Raw genomic sequence first — 17,019 nt, forward strand, 5'->3', positions numbered from 1 at the left:
CATAAAAACTTCTGGAGGCACTGAGTTCGGATTAAGATAGACAGACTCATTATAATCTGTGTCTGTTTCCAGAAAGTATCTCTGAATAATTCTGTTATGATTACTTTTGAAAAAAAGCAAAATGAATTAATATATTTTGAGATTAATAAATGCATGTACACGAATATTTTAGAATATTACATGAAGATACATAAAAGCACGTACACGTTTTAATTGAGTTTAAATCTAATTTATATAGTATAGTTCATAATACTAAATTCTAATAATTATTATACTAAAATAATTATGCAATTTGTATGTCATGTCGCCCAGAACTTGAAAGCTCTTCCCTTAAACTTCTTATCATTTTAAGCAAATCTCGTTTTCCCAAAAGGTTGATTGTATTGCTGACTATAATTACATTCTATACAAACACATTGAGTATTTCATATTTTGAATAAAATTTTAGAGAATGAGAAAATAATTCAACATTGAAAATTCTCTTTTTCCTTCAAACATTAGATTATCAGACTGCTTGCAAACTAAATGAAATACCCCAGCAAACTTAACACGAAAAATGCTGACGCCGTCTTACCCCTCACAAACACATTTGTATTCATTGATAAAACATCTTTGCATTGCTGGTGATATCAGATTAACATTTCTATTGTTATAAACTTAATTGCAGTTTTATTGATGTAAATTAATCGTACCGAAAGAAACACGTGGCGTTAAAAAATTACACCGCCTTGCCAAAGAAGCGCACGTTTCTTTTGAAGTAAGCTAAATGTTACAATAGGAATTAAAGGTATGTGCAACTTGAGGTTCACCCTACTGCGATACTGCAAGCCGTGAGTGGTACATAGACTGCATGGGAAAAAGGGTATCTAATTTTTGAACTAATACACGGCGTAAGTATTTCTTATATAAAGTTGAGAATTTCATTGATAGGCGTACTTGTAACATAAGAAATACAAAAGTAGTTTATTGTGTTAATTTCGGGTTAACAAGACTATTTAAGTATATAATGTAGTATGATATCTGCTGTAAAATTCAGGTGTTCATGACAGTGACTTTTTTATCTTGCACAATGTCAAATCAGTGTTATAATAAGAGAACACCAATTATAAGACCAAAAGAGTAACAACTGTCTGTTAATCTGAAATATATCTCTTAACAAGCAGATAAAAGATCATATGGTACAGTTGCATGTAAGGTTTTTGTCAATCATAATCAACATTTAAAGCTTAGAGAAAAAACTTGGAGCGAATAACCGGGCCAGAGATCATATGATAAGACATGAACATTTTCTAAACTGTCAATCATCTTTCAACACAATTAATTCATGCATTAAGACATTTTACCCCTTGTAATTACAAACAATAAGAGATATTTTGTCTCCCATACCACACATTCGATATATTGAATGAAGACAGATAATTGCTCGTCAAGTCAAAGATTATATTCCTGTATAACCAGTCCTTAAAACAAAAGACAGCTATTAATCTTAAGTAACAAAATCGCTTAAGCTAAAGTATTTTAAGTCAACCTAAATACATTATCCACGTCATTCTTCAATTACGACAGAAAGCTAAAATGGTTAATATTCTTTGTAAGGGTCAAGTTTTTAACAAACTTGCCATGAATTCCGACAAAATGCAAACCCAATCATCATTCAAATATTGTAAAGAATTCTTATTCTTTCTCCGCGCTTGTTTATGAAAAAACATTTTCTTTCACACAACAAATAAAGTAGAATAGAAATGTGGCTTGTTTCCGTTGTCACGTAAATGATAGTGCTGTCAAATTTTGCATTAAATGCACTATTTACTTGTCCAATAGAGAAAGGTACAAACACTTAAGATTATATATTTACATTACCTTTCATAAAGAATACTTTTACATTTTCTATTCGATTAAATACAAAAAAGAGTTCTTGTAAGTTGTTTGCAAGCATTTTATGTAACGTTTACTTCTTTAAATGGATATTATATATAATATAGAAATATAACAACTTCTCATTCCTTTTAAGCAAACATGATAATATTGCATTTCAAGGGACTCCACTGAGGTTTAAAAGCCTACTAACATAACATTTGAATTTCTTACATAAATGAGCTGGGACACTTGAAACAGAAAAATATACAAAGAGTGTGAAGAAATATACTTTGAAATAAATTGAAAATCATATTTTTATGCTTTTCTTAGCCCGATTTGAGTGAAAAGCGTTTAAACACTTTTCATTTTTGGTCATTCTTTTACAATTTGAATAATCATTTTGGAAAAAGGAAATGCGCGAATGATCTGAAATTTTGCACAAAGATTAGTGGTCTAAACCTACATCAATTGGTTTACTTATCTGGAAAAAATATGTCCAGTCCAATTATGTCAAATAACCTCAGTGGAGTCCCTTTAATGCTTGATTTAGCATGATATCTCAGATACATGCTTAAATTATTATAAAAATCACATACAATGTACTTTGATGGACGTATTTCGACCAATCTTTAAATTTAAAAAACGGAAGAAATACTCAATTGGTTAACATAAAATGACCTTACGCTTTAAAATGATAATAATTCAAACTTAATAAAAAAATTCCATGAGCTTGTTTTCAAATGTGTAAACTTCTTGTATGATATTGCAAGATTGAATCACACTTCCTTTCATGTGAATTTATTTGTATGTGTTGTAAAAGATTACTTTCACACTATGCCTATCAGCGTAAATTCCTGTTTTCAGCGTCTTTATCTGATAATGCAGTAAGAGAAATGTAACGAGATGTTAAAGCAAGACGAAGATCATACCGCGATTACCAGCTAATTCTTACTTCATTGAAACATCTGAGTCTCATCATTTTATCGGATCCTATTTTAACTGAAAATGAATCATAGCTATTGATGATGCATTATTTTAATACGGATAGCCATTTTATTGTTCTTTTTGTTTTTAATGTACGATTTTTATTCATTACATTAACTGCATTAAAATAAATTCAAATTATTCATCAGTAAAATCATACATAAATTTTTACATCATAACATACTGTTGCATACTGTTAAAAGCTTTACAACTATGTATTGGAAATACAAATGAAATTTAATCAAACTTGATTTTATACACATTTAAATATTTAATACTTTAGTTAATTTTCTTCCACAAACTAATATGAAACTATAATTTATATGAATAATGTTATATTCAAATTCTGCAAGAAAGGAAATTAAGGGTTATTAAAAAGAAAAAAAAGTGCGAGTTTTATGTATCATCCCTTTAAAAGAAATGTATTTATCATCCGCGTTACTACATGATTACCTTTGCTAAGATTCTCAAAAAGGTAATTTTAGATCCGAATCAAATTAAGGAAATTTGATATGAAGTACATACTCATTATTGTATGGTCAACTAACATTGACAAACAGTAAGTTCTGAGAATAACTAACCTTTTATGCCTATAGACAATGACTTCAGGCTTTCGAGCACATAACACTCATTGACAAAATAAATAAAATATATTGAAGCTGTAATTTGTTTTGATGTTGATAAATCTAAGAATTATCGAATACAATCTTAAACGGATAAGTAAAAACCTAAGGATCGCTTGCCGGGTAGGTTCAAATTCTAACTATTGAATACAACTGTTTCGTTTGATTTAACTTCAGTATTCGTACATTGCATTTAGTGCAATAATAATACGGTCTGATTTCCTTTCTTTAGAGTAAAAAATCACAGGCATTTCATTTGCAAATAATAATAAACAAATAAGAGAATAATTTCTACAGAAAACAAAATAATTTAAAATAAATATTTCTTTTTATTGATCAGTCATCAAGAATTGTGCCACTGATTTTAGGGCCGTTTAAAGCTGCTGTTGTATCAGAATTTAAGTTTTGAAAAACTAGTTATGAACTTACTATTTAAAGGAAGAAAGCAATTAAAATAGTCGCGCGATCAGTGAAAATTAAAACAACGCATTCCTTGTAAATTCTAGATACAGAATTCAAGATTATCTTTATCGTAAAATAATATGTTTAAGAAATACATAACATAAAAAATTTATCTTGCAAGATACGTATGGTAAATGTCTTGGAAAAAAAATGAATCAAGATTAAACAACTCTGGGACTGAAACCGGCAATTAATTTGTTCAAACAGGAGAATGTAATAGGTATAATGGCATAAAAACTGTAAGATATTCGAGTTCAGATTCAAGTTTTACTACCAATTAACATGTCAAGGATTTGTAAGTTATGGCAGCAAGAAGTTTAAGAATTTGAAACAAACACATACACCTGACATGTTTCATTACTCACAATTAAACATGCCATACATTTGAGTAACAGATAAAGCAATCGTTTCAAATACTTTTATACATCATTTCAAGAAATAACTCATAAAACTTAGGAACTTATGCTTAAATATTTTCCTCTTTTTTATGAATAGCTGCTTTTGATTAATATTACTTGTGATCGTTTTATGCATAAAACTTGAAAAGGAGATAATCCCCATCTGAAAACATTGAAAAACAACATCAGTATGCAAAATTGGCAACGTGGTCGAATGATGAACGAATTTGTGAATAATTCAAGGATTGTTGGCTGTAAGCCGTTATTCAATTGAGTAAAAACTTTACACTTTTTGCTTATTGTTGGTAAGTTCCAGGAACAATTTCAAAGTTTGTTTATAACCCTTCAACTTTCTACACAATCGAACTAAAGTATTCATAAAATAAATTCTTTCTTACTTTAATGTGATTACAAATTTTGATAATGCTATGTTTCTTGGTTTCTTAAAGCATTTTTTTTAAATAAATATTTTTATATAACATCTCAAATAAAAAGTTACTTAAATAACATAAAATACGTTTTATGAGAAAAATGTTATTCTGACTAAGAATATTTCTGTTAGTTGTGAATTATTTTAGGGTCCATTGCAATCCCCGCAATCAATCAATCTTAATTTCATTAACTGATCAGTTTTCCACAGAATTAATTCGTGAAAATTTGTGTGATTAAAACCATCCTGAATTTAAAGTTATTTTAAACACTTTTAGTTATAAGAAACATGCAATATCCGATAAAAGCTCGCTTGTTTGCCAAACGAACAACTGATGAAAGATTTTTTTCATTTGTATGATGAAAATGATGTTTTATTTGCTTAAATTTCATTAAGCAATGCATTTTGCAATTTACATAGCTAGATCTGCTCTGTCATTTTGAGTCTCTGTCAATTAAGATATAACGTCGTAAATCATGTTCAGCTAATTTAACACATTTAAAGAGACTACTTTGTGTTTATTTATTGTATGATCCTCCACCTTGGGTTCCATAATTACCCTTCTAAATTCAAACACAATGGTATTTAGATGTTCTTTATATTTATCAGTTTTCAAGATCTTCCATGTATCACAGGTCAATCAAAAGCCCAGATGTTTGGTTCAATTAAACTGAAAAGCAGGTTGATAGGCAAATATGTGATTATGACACCAACAAACGCCAGGGCACACATACGCATATTGTTTCATAAGGTTATTAGCTAACCAACAACGGAGACGACTATACTTTGTTGATCTATATCACAAACAGAAAAACACACAAAGGTGAGATTTGACTCCGATTAAATTGATTTATATCTTTAACCTATACCCTTGATATTTATTCCTCATTGACGTTAAGTTATTTGAGTCTCTTCAAATTATCATTTGTTAACAAAATTAATTGTATATACATTACAGAAAATGAACAGATCTTTAGATTGACTGATATTTAAGATACCAAATTTCAACATAAGCTAAAGAGGTATGACCCCTGGAAACCTTAATTGTCACACGATCGGTATTTTAGTCACGCCTTAAAAGATTTTAAAAATCGTCTGTAGTCCGAAAGATATTGGCCATTACTGATCTTTTTAAAATGTCAAGTGGGACATGAGTATAGACACCTAGTTACTTTGATCATGCTAAAGTCCTTTGTTTTCATAGTTGGAGAATGACCAGAGATAAAACTAATTACCAAATATTGCGGGCTAATTAGGTAACCTTGTATAAAAGGTCAAATATCCATTATGTTAAACAGGCTTAAAAAACTTATCTGACAATCCGTTGTCCATGTTCAATTAGCAATTTGTCATTGTTTGAGACATGACTATTAATTGACTTTTAACATGTACAGTACTAGTCTATTATGAGTACGTGAAATAAATTTAAATCAGAATTCCGAATTAAATGATGTCTGCAAATTATCATATTTGCAAAACTTGGTTTATGTTTAAGTCCCAGTAATAAATTAATCGTTTTTTTTTTATAAACTTAGGGTCGAAATTCAATTTGACAAATTTTATTATTAACAATATTGTATATTTTATGAATATAATTATGTGAAATATAACATATTTATTTAGTTTGAGTTTAAACATATATTTATTTCAGTATTTTACATATATTATATTTATATGTATATTATTGTTACTAAAATTGAAAGGGATTAGAACGAAAGTAAACTTATATAGTTCCTCTCCCTTATTTTTATTTATTTGTTAATTCAAATCTCTTTCTCACATTGACAGATACATGTATAATACACAAAATTCATATACATTTAAAATATATGTATGACCAATCAACTGAGATTTATAAGAGACATATGTAACCATTATCACATACAATCTGACTATTTACGTATAAAACAGATAGGAACTAGAATACTCTTGTTAATGTGAGTTATTTTTAAATTACTATAAAGGAAATACTAAGAAAAAAGAAGTGAAATAATTTGGCAATTTTTCCATAATACAAAATGGTTGTAAAATAATGATATGTGTTTGATCGAATCAAACATATTTGGATTAACAAGTGTATTTAAGCAATTAGGTAAAACAGTTTAACCTAATTGTAAAACATGCTTCTGTCGTAAAAATACATTTTTTTACATGCTGTTAATATCAAAATATCATATAATTATATATACACATTTTACATATAAACTTTCTGACTTATTTACATCAAATAATTTTTCAGAAATAAAATATTTAAGAACAGCAAGATTGATGAAACGACACAACTTTTATCGCGATGACTCATAAAAGATAACCAAACGTCTAGATTAGCAAACTATTAATCTATTACACGGATAGCAAATCCCGAGATAGTGTAAAATCTGTGTTTCATGCAATCAAATTCTGTTTTTTTATGTTTATAATACTGTCTTTAATTTTACGTTTTTACCCAATGAACCTTTATTCAGAATGTTCCGAATGTACTTTAAAGTCTTCAGTAATTTTTGACATGCTCTCGGCATACTGATAACATTTATGCTGAGTCAATTTGTCGTATTAATGAAACCTGTGAATTGCAAATCACGCAAAATCTTAACCTAAATGTACTTTTATATGCCAACTTAAATTTGACGAGTAAAATTTATTTTATAAAAATTTAGAAATGAAACTGTTTTATGCCTCAAAATTTGTATATAACCTGCTGAAATGAAAACCCTTTTAAAGTAACATTACAAATGGCTGAATTAAAAGAAATTTTAAACATTGTCCATGTTTTAATGTACTGTAAAGCGGCACACTACTATATTTTTAGATTCTACATAAAAACTCATATGTTGTTCATGTTTTAAGTATCATATATATATATATATATATATATATATACAAGAGAATGGTCTAGTTTAAACTAATAATCAAATCTTTGGACGAACAATTTCATTGGAAATGTTTTATATCCTTCTTGTTTTTCATGATTCTGACAAAAGCTGACTGATGATAACGATTGTAGGAATGTAGGTGAAAGAATAAACGAAGTTGTTGCAATTTTCTTTTTCATGTTAAAGATATGTTGTTATTTTGCAATGGTTGCATGAAGTAGTGTATTTTACGTAGGTTGCTTGCACTGAAACATGATTGCAATTGTGATAATCCCTGAGAACAGCTTAGATCCGATAATTAGACAAAAATTTAGCCTTGAGCGGATTCATGTCATTTTTACCCTAAAAACTGATATTATCATTCTGATATTTCTGTTAAAAGCAAAGTAAGTGCATTGTTGTAAATGTGCCTTCTAAGCGTGAAAGGAATTATCATTAACATTAGAGCAATATAAATTTATTTTCCTCTTTACGAATGATGATGTAATCAGGTGTTGTGCAAACGCCTAGTTATTTTGACTTTAGTTTTTTAAAGCAGTTTTTAAAATGTATTCCAGATCTTATCTGTTATATAAATGTAAATAGACATAGTATATGTGATATTTATTACAGGTTTGTTTGATCGGTTAAACGGCACACCAATACAGTATAAGTGATATGGTTCCGAAACAGGAAAGACGATTTTGGCTAACCTCGATCAAAGCAACTGCATGGGTCAAAACCATATCACCTACTGGAGCAAAGAGATGCATAGACTCCATGAATACAAACCAATTAAGTTGACTCTTACTATCACACAGGGATAAACGGTGGTTCCAATTCTTTTGTCTAAAACATTAAAGGCAACCAGTCGGCGAAATGGTAAGATATTTGTTACAAATGTCTCTTATAAATCATTTTTGGTTGGTTCTACATTCATTGTACATATATATGTTTTTTGTGTAATTAACTATTATATTTGTACATGTGAGAAAAAGACTCGAATAAACTAAAAATAGAGAAAAACAGAATCCTTAAAGAAAGCCCAACAAGGCAAAATTGTAAAATGTTGCAGGCTCGGTTTGATAGAGCCTGTTCATGGACGGTACTGTAAAGTTGTAAGTGGTAAGTTGACTTTACTTTATCCAATATATTAATAACCAATATTACACAAATAAGAACTCAACGTGTTATAAATGCAAATACCATCATTTCTTGCTTATTTTAGAAGAGACAAAAATTTGGGTATTTTATATTTATGTCAATAGGACAAGGATTTCTAGAAATGATAGGTATGAAAATTGTTTCCGGCTCCGGACGTTTTCGTTATTCATAAGATGTTTGATACACGTTCAACGAGACAGGTAATAAGACAATGGTAAAAAAACTCACCTAGTAAGAAAAAAACATACCTAATGTCTGAAATATCAATTTGAGGTTACGTGCGTTTTTAAGCACAGTGATCACTTTTTATTATCAACAAGAATTCTCAAAGTCTGGAATTCATATCACTCGATGAAAAAGTAAAAGTTCACAGTAAGATATATGATGTATTATACCAGAAATAAGTCTTCAAAATAGAACACGTTGACACCTGGGAGCTTACTTTCAAAGCGGACTGAATTTCCTACTGTGTGTTTTCTTTTTAAATTCCATTGAAGTTAATGGGATGTAGGCGTATGACTGACGGATATAAAACGTTTTATTATGAATGAAAGCGCACTTGTCGCCAGCTTGCAGTAATGTTATAAAAATATACGTTCATCAAAAAACTTTAAAGAAATATTTTAATTGGTATGGTACTATAAAATTAATTATCAGGACACGTTTCTCACTGAAAATGCGTTTTTTTGAACTGCAAATAAAGCAGATTATTTTAGTTATTTTGTACATTTTTTTCTTGGTAAATGAGAAGAATGTACTTAAACAATATACATTAAACAACATCTTTTTCTTTATTTAAGAACACTTGCGTTGTGAAAAGTAGATTAAAAAATATGTCATCTTGCTAGTTGGTTAATGCGCAAATCATTTTATTGGCCTTTGATTTCACGAAAAACTGTTAACACTACAATGCATACTACACAAGTTAGATAAAGAAAGAGTAAAACAATGCTCTAAAATAATCAAAAACTAAAACAGGAATACAATAAATTGTTTAATTAAGGGTATCAGATTGAAAGAAGTCAGAGAAGGTTTATCGACGGTTGTAAAAATGATGAATTGGTCAATGATTTTATGTGAAAATATGCATATTGCATAAGTCTGCAATAGTTCTGCACGTTTTTAAGGATTGTTTTTTCTCTGTTTTAGTCATTCACTTTATATAAAAATCTACATATATCTTAATTTGTCTATATCAAGGTATTTACACATAAAAGAACTTGGTGGATTCAAAATTTTACAAGTATTATTTAACTCGGCAGCATTAATTTAAAAAGATACGTAGCTAGCCAAAACACAATACCCCATGTACTTTGTAATCATGTAGACAATTATGTTTAGTACATTTGTTAATTACCTTATCTAAAGATAAGCCTAAGAGTAATTAAACTGATTAAGCAAAACTACTTGCAATTAATCATTTCCGGTATGTCGGCAGGAACAGCGCCAAAGTCATAATATTTAATGGCACGCTTAACTGTTTTAAGATAAACTCAGATATATTTTATAAATAAAATAAAAATATTATTTGAAAAGGTAAGCTAACTCGACAACACAGAACCATTGATAAAAGAATATTTCCTGTTGAACACTGCTAGGAAATACTTACCTAGTATCAACAATTTATAAAGATCATAACATTTATATGAATGGAGTATATGATACTATAACATCAGATTATTTAGAGATATACGGTTCTTAAGTGACAGAAATGTTTCAAAACAGTGGTTCTGATAGTAACCAAAAAAGTTCGTTTTGATTAACAATTTGAATACGAACCTTTTGCACTGAAAATCGCATTTAAGAGGAATCCTTTTATCCGAAAAGAAAATGTGAAAAAAGGTTATAAAATTAAGATGACTAACAAGTAAAGTGCAAAAGTGAATGGGGTACAAGACAGCGACTATGGGCGTACATAAAATGCTTGAAAGTAATACAAGTACTGATGAAAGGCGATTTTTTTATTATGATATATTTAGCAATAAAGCAATAATATGTTTACAATGAACACGATGTCGAATTGTTTGCTAAATGCAAAGTTTCTTGTTTTCAAAAACACCCTGAACATTCAAAAAGATACATACGTCTCGAATGATTTTGATGTAAATTAGTTTTTATATATTATCATTTATTGACTGTAACGTTAAGTTATCATTTGAGGTAGTCTAGTAACTAATATTGAGCAGTCATTAATTTGAATTTTGAACAGTTACCTGTCAGGATAAGGTAACTTGGTAAACGGAGGAGTTCAATGACACTACATATGTGTGAACCATATTATACTTGCGTCACATTTTGGAGAGATTTTTAAGATTCACAGTAAATTCAATAACAATTTATATTAGTAACTTTGGTTAAATTTTAAAATTCAAAAACCATTAATAAATGATATAAAATTCAATGTCACGATTTACGTGCTGGATTTGTGGGTGTGTTCATTGAATGTCGCCCATCCTTGTTGATCTTTGTTTTCTTATTTAACAAGGAAACGGAACAAGAACTAGCAGGTTTTTAATGTTGCTCTTGGTATCATATAATACTGAAAAAACTGTAATGTTATACTTAAAGACTCAAGTATATAAAGGTATACTAATATGCTTAACAATTAAAAATCATTAAGTTGTCAACTGAGTATTATCCGAAACAAAAAAGTCTGAATAGACATTTTTTAACCCACAAATTTATTATTTTTGTTTATAATGGCAAGTTTTAGACTAACTTGAATGAATCTTATTGGTCAATGTAATGTTATAATCAGTATATTGTAAAGTAAAAAATGCTTATTAGTCAGAGAGTAATAAAGTGGAACATTTACGCAGAAAATACCTTTGGTAGCAAAGTGTTATATTCATGTTAAAATAACTTGAATAGTAAAAACACATTCTGACAAGTTTTTATTTAATTATCGTGGTCTAATTAACAAGATTAAGTGGTTTGACATACAATATTCCTTTTAAAAATATATGAAGGATTCCGTTGAGATTCTGAACTGAACTGGGAGCCTCCAATTTGTGTCATTTATCTCGCTGCCTTGTGTTCACTGAAAGCAATGAAGCACAACCCTTGAGACAATATTAAAAACGACTATCAATATAAATTCAAGATGATAAACAAGCGAACAAGGGTTCCGATTTAACGTGTATATTATAACTTTCACAATATGTTAACATGATATAAAGATACAAGTGGAAAAATGGAATTTCTTTTGAAGTTAAGATTGGTTAGAATGTCAGGGTTGAGAGTAATGAAAGACAACATTTCACATTTACATAAGATTAAACTGAAACCATTTTTTTCCTTATTTAGTTACTTTATTATTTCAACTTATGTTATGTACTACCTCCAGACATTTCCATTTCAGAAAATGCCATCCATAAGACAGAGTTAAATATCAATAAATAGAGGAAAGATTTCTAGAAATGGTAGGTATGAAAATTGTTTCCGGTATTGTTCTGTTACATGAATTATTATATGTCAAATATATCATCAACATAATATGCGATAATGACATATGCACAATCATTCTTGATAAACCATTCATTCAGCCTGTTAAAGCAAATCATAACCGTTTGTTAATTAAGCTTTTTGATCAATGTTCGACAACTTTTCAAAAGCAAGAAATGTATTGTTTCACCGCCAGGTAATTTATAATACGAGTAACGGACAAATTACATTTTTAAAAGGATAAGATAATGTTTGTAAGCTATGAACATCTATAAAGCGAGAGTAATATTTGCTACAATTAATGATAATCCTAAGCTCTTATAACTAATATTTTGCAATGTCATAAATTGAAGAACTGATCAAGGAGATAAGTAAATCCGGATGCGTTGAACACAAATAATAGCTTTTCCTCGTAAAATTACTTACAGTATGAAAGAATGATATTGTTGCTGATATGAAAATTCTTTTATCATAACAAACCAAATGTTAACCGAAATGCGAGACATTCTAAACCACTGATCAAAATTACTTAATATTTAAAACAGTGAAGCGTTAAGAACTATTTTAGTGTTAAACAGCCAGGCAATTACTTGATGAGAGCATACTACAATCACTTTCAATTTCAATATGTCAACTATATAAATAAATATCGAGGAGCTCCGATAGCGATCAAAATGAAGAAAAAAGTCTTGTTCGCCAGTTTTGAAATGTTTTAACTAAAAGCAGCTGCTGGTTAATATTAGTCATAATTGAAAAGTGGTTATAATTTATAGTGGATGGTGAATCAAACTTATAAAACAATTAATAAAAGGGGATGTTGTTAACCGTATTTTAAAATAAGAAATCGACCCTGAGAATATACACGTTTATGGATACTATAAAACTTTTATCAGTTGATTTATCAGATGCGTTGGCAATTATGGTTTTGAAAGATTCATGTCATTAAAGATAAAACTTTAGCAAAATAAACGTCAAGACATCACTGTTTTCATCTCTCAGCAGCAAAGTCTAGACTATTGAAAAGATAAATTTAAGCTAGCTCTGTCAGCAAAATCCTATCATAAGATAAACGCTTAACAGCCAAACTTAAATATTAATAACTTCCTTCAATGAAAACAAACAATGTTCAATTCTACATCCAGGTATTGTTTCAAATAAATCGAGATACCTTGAAGATAAATTATGTAGGCAAAGAAATCATTATAAAATAATGTATTTGTACGTGCTGTTTACGCAAGGCCATCCATATATCATTCGTAGTGATAAAAGTCAAGTTGCCAACATTTCCAGACTGATATCTATTTGCAGAACAATAATGTGTTATATAAATGAGTATCAAACCGAATTGTCTTGCAGGAAGATTGATAGGTTTTACAGGTGAAACACTTAATTTCTTACAGGTGTTTGCAAATGGCAAATAACGGAATATTTTGAATGTTGCTTCAAAGTAAACTTGTTTATTTCATGATGCACAACCTTATGTTTTTGTTAGTACGTTATAATTCATTTGAACAGATATTATAGTTACGAAATCAGTTAAAAACAGAATACATGTAAATAATATCTGATTTAAATGTTTATGATTCTTTGACTGCTTTATACAAGGATATTTTAAAACTACTTTACAGTCTAAGTAATCGTAACAAGTAAAATGTAAAGACACAAAAATGTGTAACATGTACGTTGATAAAACAAGAGCGAGGCATTTTTACCTAAGTGCATGATTAATAAAACATTTATAGAGGTCTACATGGCAACGCGATGTGCCAAATATAGAGTATTTATCCACAATGTTCCTAAAACTATGTCTTCTTAAAGAAAGTGAGTGAGTTCCAGGACAGAACCAATTTTGACCTGAGGGTCATGATTAATTTAACTTTTATATAATGATACAAAATGATAATACACGCAAGAATCAGGGCTTCTCAATCCAAATTTTGATACGTTTAAGTGGTTTACTTGTAGGAAGGAAAAAACACGCTAATGTTGATATAAAAAGTAAATATCAGATTTGATTTGTGAAAACTAGCCCTTGTAGCTCGGTCGGTTAGAGCGCGTGACATGGAATCTCGACGTTGTGGGTATGATTCCCAGGCTGGCCAGCTTAAGTTACTAAACAGTCTTTCGGGTTATACTTTAAATCGAGTTCCCGTGTAAGAATGATTTAAACACTTGGCACACTAAAGAACTAGGAGAAGATTATGGAATTTTGACTTTTTTCTGTCCTCCAAAATCCCAAAATGACTTGCACTCTTCTGGAAGACTCGCCCCTGTGGTCAGGTCGGCAAGTATAAATAAACTCAATAGACATACATGACTTGTGTAACATATGCAAAACAAAAAAAATGATAAGTTTGATACAATTAATAGAGGATGGGGTATAATTTTTTAAAATATTATTTACCTTTCGGTAAACGACATAATCAAGTAAGTTCTCTCAATTTAACCACTTTTACAAAATACTTGCAAAAAATGTTATCCTTATTAAGTAATTCCCTGTTACAGGTCATGTATTTTGGTCCTTTCTTTTAATGTCACTGTATATAAATATAGTTTTTTTGATATTTTAACATGGAAAAAATCACAAAGACTAAATTGTGGTAGTCATTACATCTTTTGAGGCAAATGATATTAACCAAATAATTTACACAACAAATGAACTGAAACATTTGTCAATGAAGTCTAGACGCTAAGAAATCAACGAACTACAATGCTTTGGAAAGGTAAGAAATAGAAATCCTTCATACGTATTAGACATGCATCAATTAAAAATGTAATTGTAGGAATCAAAACCAGACTCGGCAATTATAACCATTGGTTATGTATGCCTTTAATTGATTAATGCTTCCGAGGGATCACTTTGTTTCTAGATTTTTAAGTATAATTCAGTATAATTTCACATCCCTTGCATATCAGACTGGACCTTTTTATTATGAACTGGTGTAAAAAGTCCCGTGCTTTAAATGACATACGTTCACTACATTTACGAAAACGATGCGTGCTTAGGATGACGTTTGTTTGTTTGTTTCATTTTACGCCTTTTTCCAACAGTATTTCAGTCATATAGGTATTTTCCTAACCATCGTTCTAGACTAGACTACCTCCCTCCGTGCTAAACTACCAAAGCATCTCCCAGGGATCGAACCCACACCAGAGAGGCAACTGGATTAGAAGTCATCGACTCTAACCCCTCGACCACGGAGGCGGTTTTAGGATGACGTAATTCCGCGATTAGTTGCAATAAGAAAAGTGTTAAATAAATATATAAGTTTTTGCAGTACATTTTGAAATGCAATTAACACTTATAAAGGATCATGTATACTTAAACAAAATTAAGAATGAATAAAAAAGACTAAACCTCACAAAATTCTAAGTAAAGCGAACGTCAAAAATTCAGTGTTTATTTGTATATCCATCTTTTTCAAGAATTAGGGATTAAGCGATGATCGAGAATAATCGAAAATTGATCGTTTATAGGAAATGATCTCGAATAATTCTCATGAACGTTATGATCTATTTGCGTTAGTATCCTCTTCAATACATATTAATATAGAATGAAATCATAAGTCGATATATGGTTATACTCATATTTGCTTTGATGTCTATTTGCCATCGTTTTCATTTATCTTATGTTATTAAAAGAATAGATGCAATACTTATCTGACATACGAGGGCTGTTCGAAATGTATTGCTTATTTCTATCTGGAGACTTCAAATTTCAAGTTAGCTCAAAAGTGTTCATTTCAAGTACTCCCCGTGGCTAGAAAAGCAAAGTTTCAGCCGATATATTCACTTCTTGAAGGCGTCACGGTACGCTGATTTGGGCACAGTAATAAGGTACTGATGAATGGCAGATGCAAGTGCCTGTCGGGACTTCTATTTCCGCCCAGCAAGAAAGGATTTCAATTTCGGAAACAAAAAGAAATCACATGGGGCAAGATCTGGAGAATACGGGGGTGAGGCAAAACAGTTACTTTTTCTTTTTTCAAAAACGCCGAAACTATTGAGGAGGTATGAGCGGGGGAATTGTCATGTATTTTTTTTTTAAAACCAGTGACAGGGCGTCGTTTCTTATAATACTTTTTCAGTTTCTTAAGTACTACGTCTTTGTAGTACTTCCCAGTGATACTTTTGCCCTTTTTCACGGGCACTTTTATTGGGACTTCTTCACCAGAGAAGAAAATTGCATACAAAACCTTCTTTGCACTCAAAGACCGTTTGGCAATTATTGGGCGTTTGTTGTGTTTAGTGGCCTAGATTTGTTCTAATTTTTCTGACGGACTCAAAATAATGGACCCAAGTTTCATCACCTGTGACGACATTTGCAAACTGTTTTTTCTCATATTTTGGAAACATTTGAAGCAGCATTTGGCCATCTTAACCCGTTGCCTCTTTCGCTCATCGGTCAACAGATGGGACAACCATCTAGCAGAAATCTTTCTGACTTTCAAATGCTTCTTCAAAATAAAGTGAACCGTTTATAGTGATATGCCTACCTTTTCGTGCAATATCACGAACTGTAAATCTGGCATCTCCTTCAATGATATCCTTTATTTTGAAACGATTTCGTTACGAGATGCACATGTTGGCCTACCTGATTTTGGTACGTTTTGATGCACTCTATACCAGACTCAAATTTCTTTTTCCATCGCCTAACTGTGTCATAAGACACTTCAAAGAGCAATCCAGTTTTGAGCAAGGTTTGATGTAAAATAGATAAATACAGAATCCCTAAAGAAAGCCCAACACGGCAAAATTGAAAATGTTGCAGGCTCGGTTTGATTGAGCCTGTTCATGGACGGTAC

The sequence above is a fragment of the Ruditapes philippinarum genome, unplaced genomic scaffold, assembly GCF_026571515.1.
Source record: "Ruditapes philippinarum isolate M1 unplaced genomic scaffold, ASM2657151v2 ctg606_1_1_1_1, whole genome shotgun sequence".
Taxonomy (NCBI): Eukaryota; Metazoa; Mollusca; class Bivalvia; order Venerida; family Veneridae; genus Ruditapes; species Ruditapes philippinarum.